The sequence below is a fragment of the Hyla sarda genome, chromosome 1 (genome assembly GCF_029499605.1).
Source record: "Hyla sarda isolate aHylSar1 chromosome 1, aHylSar1.hap1, whole genome shotgun sequence".
Classification (NCBI taxonomy): Eukaryota; Metazoa; Chordata; class Amphibia; order Anura; family Hylidae; genus Hyla; species Hyla sarda.
Window position 1 is genome coordinate 419412206 of NC_079189.1, and position 12124 is coordinate 419424329.

At 45.4% G+C, this 12124-nt stretch overlaps 1 protein-coding gene across 2 annotated transcripts in view; it reads left to right on the plus strand.

Moving 5' to 3' along the window:
• Positions 1-1164: 1164 nt before the first annotated feature.
• The window catches only part of CRYBB3 (crystallin beta B3), a 36222-nt gene continuing 25262 nt past the window's right edge, over positions 1165-12124 (plus strand). Inside the window, exon 1 of one of the 2 annotated variants that reach the window (XM_056529088.1) lies at positions 1165-1214. The gene's annotated coding sequence lies outside the window, so the exon portion shown is untranslated. Of the gene's footprint in view, positions 1215-4742; positions 4791-12124 lie in introns of those variants that run through there. The other variant, XM_056529079.1, reaches the window with a different exon arrangement.

Here is a 12124-nt window from a genome sequence, read left to right on the forward strand (position 1 = left end):
AGCCAACTGATGCTCACAGTGATCAATACCACCATACGTGGCCCAGACATGGCGCTCAGGGTCTCTGCTCAGCTGCCTTCACATGCCAACAGCTGCTCCCTGTGGAAGTACACCTGGCTCCTCAAGCTGAACCCCAAAGCCCAGCTAGCATTCACAGTGGGCATCCTCACCACTTTCCCCTCTGGGGACCCGCTCCCTCTGCTCTTACCAGGGTGACTGACAGGAAATTCTTCTGCTACTGCCATGCAGTATCGCAAACAGGCAGGGCCACCATCACGGGGGTACAGCCAGTACCTCAGTCAGGGGCCCGGGCACCAAGGGGGCCCAGGGCCCTAGGGCTGCAACATGCTGGGACCGGTGCTGACAGGGTCCCTGTATGTGCATAACCAGGCCCTTCACCTGCGGGCCCCATTATAAGTAATGCCCCCCTCACCTTTGACCCCATATAAGTAATGCCCCCCTCACTTTGCCTCCACAGATAATAATGCCCCCTCACATGGCCCCCATATATAGTAATGCCCCCATATAAATAATGAGGGGGCATTACTATATATATATATATATATATATATATATATATATATATATATGGGGGCCATGTGAGGGGGCATTATTATATATGGGGGCCATGTGAGGGGGCATTATTATGTATGGGGGCCATGTGAGGGGGCATTATTATGTATGGGGACCATGTGAGGGGGCATTATTATGTATGGGGCCATGTGAGGGGGCATTATTATGCATGGGGGGCTTTACTATGCATGGGGCCATGTGAGGGGGCATTATAATCTATGGGGGTAATGTAAGGAGGCATTATTATATATGGGGTCAATGTGAGAGGGCATTATTATGTATGGGGGATGTGTACGGGGACATTATTATATATGGGGCAATGTGAGGGGTCATTAATATATATGGGCAATGTACGCAGGCATTATATTATATGGGGGCAATGTGGAGGGTATTATAATGTATGAGGACAATGTTGGGGCCTAATACTATACAGGGCACAGAAGGGACTAATATATGGGGCAGTGTAATACATATAGGGGGCTTGTATAGAGGTGAGGACTTTGCTGTAGCGAGAATCCTAAAATGTTTGTCTGGCAGATTCGGTGAAGACGAGTTGTGATCGGGAGAAATCTTCATGATGACCCAGGACAGATGGAGAAGAAAGAGAAAAGTGAACGACTCCGATCAGCGAAAACATCCCTGTGAGTATATAACTATAATGACTCATATGGTCTGCAGCCCCTGTGTACAGCTCAAATCTACTCCTATATAGGGGTTATTGATCTTTTGTATAGTGGTTTTTATTCACTAACAATATAGCAAGTTAGTCAGTGGTAATGGTAGTGGTCTTAGTGTGGTGGAATATGCCAGTGCATACATTATCAATGATATTGTATAAAGTGCATAATAATAATCATAATAAAGTGCATATAAAAAAATTTGTGTGGTGAAGTGAAAAGTATAAAAAATTATGAAAGTGAAAATTATTAATTCATATTTTAAAAATAATTGATGTAAATGAACATCAAAAGAGGGAATTAACCCATTAAGGATGCAGGGTTTTTCTGTTTTTGCATTTTCATTTTTTCCTCATCACCTTCAAAAAATCATAACGCTTTCAATTTTGCACCTAAAATTCCATATTATGGCTTATTTTTTGTGCTACCAATTCTACTTTGCAGTGAAATTAGTCATTTTACCAAAATATCCACGGCGAATGGGAAAAAAAATTAATTATGCGACGAAGTTAACGAAAAAAATTTGGGGGGCTTCCGTTTCTACGCAGTGCATTTTTCGGTAAAAATTACATCTTATCTTTATTCTGTAGGTCCATACGGTTAAAATGATACCCTACTTACATAAGTTTGATTTTGTATTACTTCTAAAAAAAAAATCATAACTACATGCAGGAAAATTTATATGTTTAAAATTGTCATCTTCTGACCCCTATAACTTTTCTATTTTTCTGCGTACGGGCCGGTATGAGGCCTTATTTTCTTACACCATGATCGGAAGTTTTTATTTGTACCATGTTTATATTGATTGGAATTTTTGATTGCTTTTTATTCATTTTTCATGATATAAAAAGTGACCAAAACATGCTATTTTGGACTTTGGAATTTTTTTGCGCGTACGCCATTGACTGCGCAGTTTAATTAATGATATATTTTTATAGGTCGGACATTTCTGCATGCGGTGATACCACATATGTTTGTTTTATTTACACAGTTTTTTTTAAATGGGAAAAGGGGGGTGATTCAAACTTTTATTAGGGAAGGTGTTAGGGAATGATCTTTATTAACTTTTTTTTCCACACTTTTTTTTTGGGAGTGTTATAGCCCCCTCTAGTGTCTATTATACTGCACATACCGATATCATACACAGATCATTGCCAATCATTGACACAGCAAAGATCAGTGTTATCGGCGGTCGATTGCTCAAGCCTTGATTTCAGGCTTGGAGCAATCAATCGCCGATCAGACAGGACGGAGGCAGGTAAGGGACCTCCGCTCGCTTTCTAGCTAATCGGGACATCGCGATTTCACAGCGATGGTCCCGATCAGCCCGACTGAGCTGCCGGGAAGCTTTTACTTTCATTTTAAACACAGCGATCAACTTTGAATGCCATGTCTAAAGGGTTAATAGCATGTGGCACAGCGATCAGTGCCGCACGCTATTAGCTCAGGGTCCCAGCTTTCATTATCTGCTGGGACCAACCCGGTGTGACGCGGGGTCATGGGGTGACCCCACGTTATATACCGGGACCGGGTGCAGGGCGTACAGGTACGCCCTGTGTCCTTAAGAGGTTAAACCCTCTGAGAATACGGGAAAACAAAAGAAGAGGAGAAGAGAAGAAGGAAAACAAGAAGAAGAAAGAAGAAATGGAAAAAGCGGGAAAGGGGAATGGGAGTAAAGGAATGGGAAGAGGGAGGGGAAGGGAATGGGAAAGGGTAGGGTGGGAGGGGGGAAGGAAGGGAATTGGGAAAGTATAAAGGAAGGGAATGGCTTGGATCCCTGATGAAACAGTCTTTTACTTTTGCCAAATTACGGATGAAAGAAGTTCTCTGGTTAACCGGGACCACTGGACAAAAACAGGTGAGTATATCAATGTTTCTAAGATGTTATCAGTTATTTCTGAAAGGCAAGGAAGGAAAATAAAAAAATTATAACCAATTAAAATTTGCACAATTAAAAACAACACTGCCATCCTGCAAATTTATCCTTAATATCCCAACCATCCTGTCTTTCTGTGGGTCCTGCTGCCCTCTATCTGCCCCCTGCATCTAGGGGCACTGGTCAGTGGTGCTATTTGGGGTCTGGACAGAATCTGTGCCCGTGCTGTGGTCCCTGCTGGGAGTAGGCTCTGAGGCCTCAGACTTGCCTGCTGATTGCCAGCCCAGATTGCGGTCCTCGGAGCTGGTCTGGAGTGCTGCCCGCATCACCAGAGTGGCCCCTGGTGGATGAGGTCCCTTCTTCTGCCTGGAGAGGAGTTGTGTGCGGTATCGGGAGCATCCACAGTGTGCGCAGCCTTACCCGCCCACCATCTCCCATCTGTTCCTGCTCTGTGGAGGCGCTGTGAGGGCCGCTGGTGAGGGAGACGGACTAGAGCCTTTACATCACCGGGGGATTACCAGGGGGACTGCTGCTGCCTTGCCTGATGGTGCTGGAGAGACAGAGGAGGTGAGAGAGTGCTGCATCTAAGGGCTGGCTGCCATTTTACATCCTCGGGCAGCGGCCTGGCTGCAAGTCTGTCCCCCTGGGGTAATCTGTGCTCTGATCTGTGGGTGAAAGGGGAGCCCCTGTATAATACCTACTCTGCAGTGGTGGGGTGCGGACCTGCTCCTGGCCATTTTTACACCTGACCCTTAACCCCTTGTCCCTGCTCTCCTCCTTGAGCTGCTGTGCCTGCCCATCCTCCTTCCTAGGGGGGGGGTACTCCTGCAACTGTTTCTGCCTACCACAGAGGTGCTAACCTTTACCTTACTGGACTATTGTCTGTCTTCCTGCCTAGTACTGGGGACTGCTGTGTGCTCTTTGGGGTGCTGTTCCATCTTTCCCGGGACCTTGTGTTTTCCCTGTCCCACACTGCTATTGCCGGACTGTGCTGGTGATGTGGGTCCTTGCCCATTACATTTTTTTTTTCGTGTGCCCTCTGCACTAATCCTGTTGTGAGTTTTTTCTATTACAAACCATGGCCGCTAATAAGTGGAAAAAGAACAAGGATGGGGCCGGCACCTCGCAACCCGGGTCTGGCATGTCTGCTAATTTGAGGAATAAATTGGTGTTACAACAGGAGGTGGCGGCTAAATTGGAGAAGTTTGCTTTACGGTCACCATCCCCAAACTCTCCTGAACACAGGGGAGCCCCTCTCCCACTGTCTGATGCTGGGCCTCCGCTGGAGGATTATGATGCCTTCATGCAGACCTCTGTTCCAGATGTGCACATTTCTCTGTTCTGTACTCCACCTGCATTATCTGCTGTGGCGGCTGCCTCGCCAGGCTGAACCTACTCTGGCCGCTGTCTTTGCTGAGATACAAAGATGTAACATGACTCTTGCTCAACTGTCTACTCAGGTGGGAACTGTTCAGTCTGACATTTCTGTCACCTGCCATGACTTGCAGAAAGTGATGGATCGCACCTCTGCGGCGGAGGGCAGGATAAGTGATATGGAGGATGCCGTTGTTCCTCTGGTGCGAGACTCTACTAGACATGGTCAAGAAATTGCCTTCTTAAAAGCTAAAGCTGATGACCTTGAAAACAATCTGCGCAGACATAATGTGCGTATTGTGGGACTCCCGGAAAGGTGGTCTCCCACCGAGTACATGAAAACCTAGCTCAAGGATGTTTTTGGACTGATAACTTGACTTCTCTCTTTGCTATGGAACATGCCCACTGGGTCCCTACTAGACCCTTCCGACCTGTGGGTCTGCCCCCGTCTATGCTTGTGAAACTCCTACACTACAGGGATCGTGACTTGATTATTCGGCTCACCAGGAAGAAACAACCTACCACAGTGGACGGCCATGTTATCTCTTTTTTCCCTGACATTTCCACTGAGGTACAGAAGTGTGCCTCCTTTACTGCTGTTAAGAGACGACTTCGTTCACTGGAGGTCCAGTACTCTATGCTGTACCCGGCTAGAATACGTGTGGTAGCTATGGGTACTACCTACTTCTTTGATGGGGTGGAAGCAGCCATCCGCTGGTTAGACAGAGGGCACGTAGTGGGTCCTGCCCCAGACTGACCTGTTCCTTTAGCTTCAAATATTTACTACGTGGTGAAATGTCCTTTTCTACAGTCTCCATGCTTATTTTTATACTGTGAATTTCTATATTTTCTGCTAGGCTGGGACCTATGTTAGTTCTGGGTACAGATATTGCTATGTGGGGGGAGGGGTAGCGGGTTATACTTGATTAGTGGGGTTTTTGCTAACTGTTCTATTGCGGGATATATTGTATACTGTTTTACTGCAGGAGTGTTTCTACTGCTTGCTAGGTAATGTTTGGCTGGTTGACTGCATTCTTGCTGTGGGTTTTCACTCTGGTCTGCATTTATGTTTCTCCATTCTGTGTTGTGGGATGGTTGTCCCCTTGTGTTCTAGAGCGTGCTGCTGCCTGGTGTGAGCATATTGGTGCCCCCAGGTACCGCATGCAGCAGTGTTGTGTGTGGCTGAATTTTTTGTTTTATGTTTTGGGGTGTTTGTCTGGTTTGTTTTCTGTCTCTCCCTCTTTTCCTGTATGCTGCTTGCCTAAGTTACCTGTGGGTGCGTGTGATGGTCCTCTCTGGGGCCCTGTGGCCCCTTTTGTTTCTGGCTTTCCCTGCATGATGGCAGTATTTAATGTTGTGGGATGGAATGTCCGGGGTCTAGGAGATGTCACTAAACGATATGTCATTTTTAATTCGGTGAGACAATTCCAACCTGCTATACTATGCTTTACTGAGACCCATTTGACAGCAAAAACTACTGCGGTCCTCAATAGAGCCTGGTATGGTCATTCTTATCATTCTACCTACTCTTCTCATGCTAGGGGAGTTAGTATACTGTTTCATAAATCCCTTCCCTTTAAGGCGGTCTCATCTGTTATTGACCCAGAAGAGCGCTTTATTTGTCTGGTCCATGAAGTGTCTCACCGAACACTTATCATTGTGGATGTATATATCCCCCCTCTGTATAGTGGTGCTGTGTTGCATCGCATTTTATCTATAGTGTCTGGGCTCCCTGTGGCTCCTATCCATCTTTGTGGGCATTTTAACCAAGTTCTAGACATTTCTTTAGATAGATTTTGGGGACTCCTGCCCCCTCCTTGCTCTAGGCCCACTGGTCTTTCTAGAATACTAGATGAGGTTGACTTGATTGATCTGTGGTGCTATTGCAATCCGACCACTTAACAATTTTCTTGCTACTCTGCCACCTATGGGATACATTGGTGATATCACTCTGGTGGGCCTGGTGCTGGAGGTTGAATACTTGGCACAAGGTTTATCTGATCACTCTCCTGTCTGCTTGAAATTGCAGGTGGCTTGGGATGTTGGGGGACAGCGCCCACTGTGGAAAGGGAAACCGTTCTGGCTACAGTTGCTGACTATGGCAGAAATTGTATGTGTGGAACTCAGTAATTATATTGATCTCAATACCCGTTCAGCTTCGGTCTCCATAGTCTGGGTCTCTCATAAGGCGTTCCTCCGTGGCCTTTTTATACATGACATTAGTACTCATAAGTCCTTTACTACTAGAGAAAATTGGGAAAAGTTGCGCACTGCGGTAGTTGGGGCTGAGTGTGCTTATATTTTGGCTCCTTCCTCTGTGTTTAAAGGGGTACTCCGTTGCTAAGACATCCAAAGGATAGGGGATAAGATGCCTGATCTTCCACGCCGTGATCTTCCACGCCGCACCCCGTTAGAATCAGCCCTCTGAGTCTGATTACTGGTGATCACGGGGACAGAGCATTATGACCTCACGGCTTCGCCCCCGTGTGACATTATGCTCCGCCCCCTAAATGCAAGCCTATGGAGGGGGAACGTGGTAAGGGAACGGGTAAACTGTTAGCCTCTATTGCCTGTGCTTTACAGGGGGTTAAGTATATCGGGTGTCTACGGGATGTCCAGGGGAGGGAAGTTACGAGGACAGGGACATCTTACAGGTGATGCTGGATTTTTACAAGGATGCATACGCATCGAAGACTACATGTTTTGAGGTGGACTTGGAGGACTATATGGGATGGGTGTCTCTGCCATCTCTTTCTCCGGAGCAGAGGGGTGAGGTGGACTCGCCTATCTCTTTGGAAGAACTAGAATTGGCCATGAAGGATGCTGCTAATGAGAATTCCCTGGGCCCTGATGGTCTGCCGAGTAAGGTCTTTAAACAGTTTCAGGGGGTCCTTTTGCCGCATTTGCAGCGGGTATTCGAGACAGCGGTGGAGGAGGGCACTCTGCCCCATTCCATGATGGAGGCCATTGTTGTGCTTCTTCCAAAACCTTGTTATGGACCTGTTATGTGCAGGTTCCTACAGGCCTATATCCTTATTATGTGCTGATGTGAAGCTACTGGCTCGGGTACTCGCTAACAGGCTGGCAAGGGTTTTCTTATCACTGGTTAACAGGGATCAGACTGGCTTTATGCCGGGCAAATCTACAGTAGATAATATTCGCAGAGTTTATCCTAATTTGCAGATGTCTCCGGAGGGGGCTGAGCTAGATCGCTTGTTTCATTGGATGCTGCCAAGGCTTTTGATAGCATCGAATGGAACTATCTGTGGCGGGTGATGAGATCTATGGGTTTTGGACCTCTGTTTCTCTCGTATGTGCAGTTGTTATACACAAACCCCGTTGCCAGACTTAGAGTGAATGACTAACTGTGTGAGGCGTTTAGGTTAACAACTCACATATAGAATATAGGCAATATGCAGGCCTGTCTATTTAGATTCCCAGCAAACAATTTTTGGGAAAATAAGGGGGGGAAGTGCCTAAAAACTCACTTTTTATTAACATGCATTAAAAAACACCACAAAAAATTATAATAAACGTGATTCCCAAATAATAAATTAACTATATTAAGCTACGCCTCACATCCCAAGATGTGATATGAACCTGCTATATATTTATATTTGCAAGGCTCACATAGCGAAATGCTATCACAAAATGTGTCATAGATGTCTAATATACCACATCCTTGTTAGTAAACCGTCAATATATAATACTTAAATAAATCCACAAGTATACCCTGCAGTAATAGTAATCACTCCACTGTTATAGCTATACACAATTCCCAACGCGTGTTTCTGTCCACCTGTGCACAATCCGCAACAGGGGGACGTCCTCAGGGGATCTGATGGTAACTCGCATATAAGGGTATACCAATAAATAATACACAATATACCAAACACAGTTACTATAAAGTGATCATATGTCTTGCACAGTCATAGCAATCATAGGTTAATAGATAAGAATCAAGATAAGATACTATAGCAACCCAATGCCATCTAATCCACAATCAGTAAGTGGGCTCCAATATATCTGGAGCGCTCACCCCTATACAGTACATGGACGGGTGTGCATGTCGCCAAGGATGGTAAGAGTTCCTATTGAGCCTGCAGTGGCAGGTCTCCGGGTCCAGTTATCCCGCGTTGAGCCATTTAGGTTGCAGAGGGGCACGCGACCGGGGTGTCCACTGTCGCCTTTGCTCTTTGCTTTAGCTACAAAGCCCTTGAAATACCTTATTAGATCTCCTACTGCTGTGTTGGGGTTTCAGTATGGGTCCATTGAGGAGCGGGTTGCGCTATATGCGGACGATATGGTGCTGTTTTTGGGTGATACGGCCCTCTCTTTGGCACCTGTCATGTCTCTTATCTCTGATTTTGCTTCCTATTCTGGTCTATTAATCAACTGGGACAAATCTGTGTTATTGACTCTTGACCCTCAGCCTAACCTTCCTCAGATTGCTTCCTCCAAGCTTCAAGTGGTCACTAGTTTTAAGTATCTGGGCATTACTATTACTCGCTCTTTGCACAAGTTTGTTTCTCGTAACCTGACCCCTCTACTGGATAGGAGTTCCCAGAAGGTGGTAGTCTGGTGTAAACTTCTGATCTCGGTGGTTGGTCGGACTAACTTGGCTAAAATGGTGTTAATGCCGCAATTGTATGTTTTACAAAATTCCCCAGTACGGATTGAAATGGCCCACTTTCTGCGTAGTTTCTTTTTAGACAACTGGTTTGGGGAGGGGGCTCTGCTAGAATTAGATGGAAAACAGTTCAATTGGGGAAGTCTTCAGGGGGCTTGGCTCTCCCTAACCCATGGGGTCATTCTTAGCCTCTAAATTGCACCAAATAAAGGGTTGGGCACATGTTAGCACGTTATGCCCTACAGGACAACTGTTCATGGCATGACATAAGTTGTCTCGCTCAACATGCTAGAGATAGGTGCCCTTACTAGGCCTCCCGACTCCTCTCCCACTACCCATCTTTTATGCAAGCTTTGGGGCCACACGCATAAACTGTTGGGACTTACTGGCTGCACTAAATTTATACCACTGTGGCATAACCTGGGCTTGCCTGATTTTTTCTCTTTTATAGATGCTGGTTTTTGGGAGAGAAAGGATTCTGTAGTCTGGAGCAACTGGCTGTTCAGAGAGTAGCTCGGTCCCTTGGGGACTTGCAGGAGGAGTTTGCCTTGCCACACTCTTCATTTTATAGGTATTTATAGCTTTGTCATGTTTTGGTCCCTTGTGTTGGTAATCTACTCTAATAGGATTTTAGATTCAGTGGTCACAAAATGGGAGTCAGCTGAGGTTATCTTGTGGCTGTATGGAGAATTATAGAGCTTTCACCATTAAAAATTCCCCTTAACTGTTCACGGTAAATGGGAGCGGGATCTTGGTGTGCCGACTGACGAGGAGGGGTCTGTTGAACTGACACTGACCCCTTATTTATCTTAATCAGAATCTAATAGGTTGTCTCAGCTCTTTCTCCTGCCTCGAGTGTATAAAACTTCCTTGTTATTACATAGGATTGGGGTTCGGTCTGTTTCTGCTTGTCCACGATGTGATATGCTAGAGGCGTATCTGGTGCACATGATGTGGGATTGCCCCCTTTTAGATATTTACTGGTGAGAAGTGCGCGACCTTATCCGGAAGGTGTATGGGGTGACGCTGTCCTTACTTCCTAAGGTATGTCTGCTCGGTCTTATTGGATGTAGACTGGAGCCCTCCTTGGTGGAGATTGGCATTCTCCGTGTTCTGTATCAGGCCCGAAAACGTATTGCGCAATATTGGATTAGACCTACTCCTCCGGATGTGGCAGATTTGATTGCCCGGGTTAAGTTCATAGTTAGATTGGAGAAGGGGATATATATTAAACGAAAGGTGGAATGGAAATTTGATGGCATTTGGGGTCCCTGGGTGCGCACCTTTGACATAAATGTGGGAAGTGGGACATAAATGTTTGTTTCCACTATCCCTGTTCGTGGGTGGGTTGTGCTGATGTGCACAGAGTGAGGTCTGTCTGTGTGTGCACTACATGTTTGATCTGAGTCCTGGATGACTCCTGATGTGGTGCCTGATGTACTTAAGAGTTTCCTGTTCTGCTACGGTATACTCCTGGGATGCCGTGTCATGCACACTCATATTCCTTGTCTGTATGTTTTCCTTAATGATTTCTTTGCTCTTTAGTTGTCTGATTATTTTGGAATAGGGGGTGGTGACGAATTGTGTGTTTGGGGGAGGGTGCTGTTGAGGTGTGGGGGGGGGGATGACTGGCTTTTGTGTTGTATGTATGTAATAATTTCTGTGTTTGAAAACTTCAATAAAAATTATCTGATTAAAAAAAAGAAAACAACACTGCTGGAAGACTAATGTTTAGAGATGAGCGAATCGAAGCTGACGAACCCAAATTCGTTACGAATGTCATGAAATATTCGATTTGCAACGAATGCGAATATTGCCGCGATTATATCCACGTGTGAGTACATGGGGCAGGGGATTATGGGAGGGCGGGAAAGTACGGCAGGAAGGGAGGTAGGCGGGATGACCCTGAATTACATGCGTGATGCAGCCTATCAGCATTCATTGACCCCTGTGATGTCACAGCCCTATATAATCGGTAGCCATCTTGCCTCTCTTCATTTCATCCATGCACTCAGAGAGAGAAGACGGGTTGCGCGTCTGTGTGGGAATTGCTTATACCACAGCGTTACACTGCAACTGCTAGTCACATCAGCATTGTGGACAGACAGAAGTGCAATGCTTTGGTTGTTCTCACTGAGAAGGATCTTACGCTAAATAAAACTCCTATTCACGTTATTGAGCATTTCATCAGAGAGGGGCAGATACCTGTCCTCTTCCTCATACAGATCTCCAAGCTGCCTGAACTTTATCAACCATTTCATCACCTTATTTTTCAGCGCAATTCTGTGCTTTTTTTCCTCCACAAATCATCTGCTGCTTAGAATTGTGTGCAGACTGTATAAAAACCAGTGCACACCATTCTTAACACTCTGTGACAGAGTGCAATTTAGAGTTTAATCCCTGTTTTTTTTTGGGGTCCTGCTGCTGTTCACAAATACATTTTTTCAGCGGACTGTAGTGCATTTGTCTGCCCTCATACGTGCATACCACATACCTACATCAAAGCAGTCTACTATTTTGTATCTGTAACAAGTCTAGATACAGGGAAAGTCCTGGCAAAAGTAATCACCTGCTGGTGTTTTACAAAAATACAGATTTTTTTCTTCGTATTGTTGCACATTTTTCTGCCCTCATCAGTGCATATCGCATATGTACATCCAAGTATTGTACCATTTTGTACCTGTTAGTCTGTCAAGGGCCTACATACTGTGAAAGTCCAAACAATAGTACTCACCGGCTGGTGTTTTACAAAAATACAAATTTTTTTCTGCGTATTGTTGCCCATTTGTCTGCCCTCATCAGTGCATACCGCATACGTACATCCAAATAAATTCGGACTGAACCAAATTTTTTCGGAAAATTCGGCGGATCAGCCTAATCGAATTTTTCAAAAATTCGCTCTTCTCTAATGATAGTGGGATTATTTCTAATTACAGTACGGTACATTCTAATTAAGCTTGTATGAATAAATTGACATCTGGCTGTTACAATTCA